The 629-nt window shown below is 57.4% G+C and overlaps 1 protein-coding gene across 1 annotated transcript in view; it reads right to left on the minus strand.

Annotated features, from left to right (window-relative positions):
* The window catches only part of SLC7A11 (solute carrier family 7 member 11), a 286,050-nt gene extending 285,906 nt beyond the window's left edge, over nucleotides 1-144 (minus strand). The window contains exon 1 of the mRNA XM_017820391.1: nucleotides 94-144. The gene's annotated coding sequence lies outside the window, so the exon portion shown is untranslated. The remainder of the gene's footprint in view (nucleotides 1-93) is intronic.
* Nucleotides 145-629: the final 485 nt, after the last annotated feature.

Raw genomic sequence — 629 nt, forward strand, 5'->3', positions numbered from 1 at the left:
AGGTCTCACCCTGTAGCAGCCCAGATACCCTCAGCACCAGAAATGCTGCACAGGCAGAGGGGGTCCCAAACCAGCCGTGTTTCTCGTCTGCACCTTGCTTGTGTCTCGCCAGTGAAGGCACAGGTTCCTCCAGGAGTGCGAGACGATGACGCCAAAGGACAAGGGGGAACACTTTCGGGTTAGGCACCTCAGAGTTTAATTCTGCTGTTACTAAGGGTTATTTAATTGACAGGCTCTGGAAGGGAAGCAGAGGGCAAAAAGTGTCTGATGATGCAGCAAAGATGACAAGGGGACACACCTGAACAACAACAGGGTCTGGCTGTGGGGAAGGGCTGTGGTCACCGTGGAGCCTGGAGGGCTGTCGGGAAAGGGGATGGGGCCGCAGCCACGGGACTGGCACCGCGGTGGCCCTGGGGCTGAGGGCGCCTGTGGGAAACCAAATCCTGCCTGGCACACCGGCTGTGCTGCGGCCTTGGGATCGGGAAGCGTATGGGATGGTACAGCTGATGGGTGGTAGGAGCATACAGAACATGCCGGTTTTCTGTGGTTTTCATAAATCCAGGGCATTTCCATGCGTCCTTGTGATGTCCCCTATGGCACAGTGCAGTAAGGGGCAGGGATGGGGAGAG

This window comes from Lepidothrix coronata, unplaced genomic scaffold (assembly GCF_001604755.1).
Source record: "Lepidothrix coronata isolate B3197 unplaced genomic scaffold, Lepidothrix_coronata-1.0 Scaffold82, whole genome shotgun sequence".
Classification (NCBI taxonomy): Eukaryota; Metazoa; Chordata; class Aves; order Passeriformes; family Pipridae; genus Lepidothrix; species Lepidothrix coronata.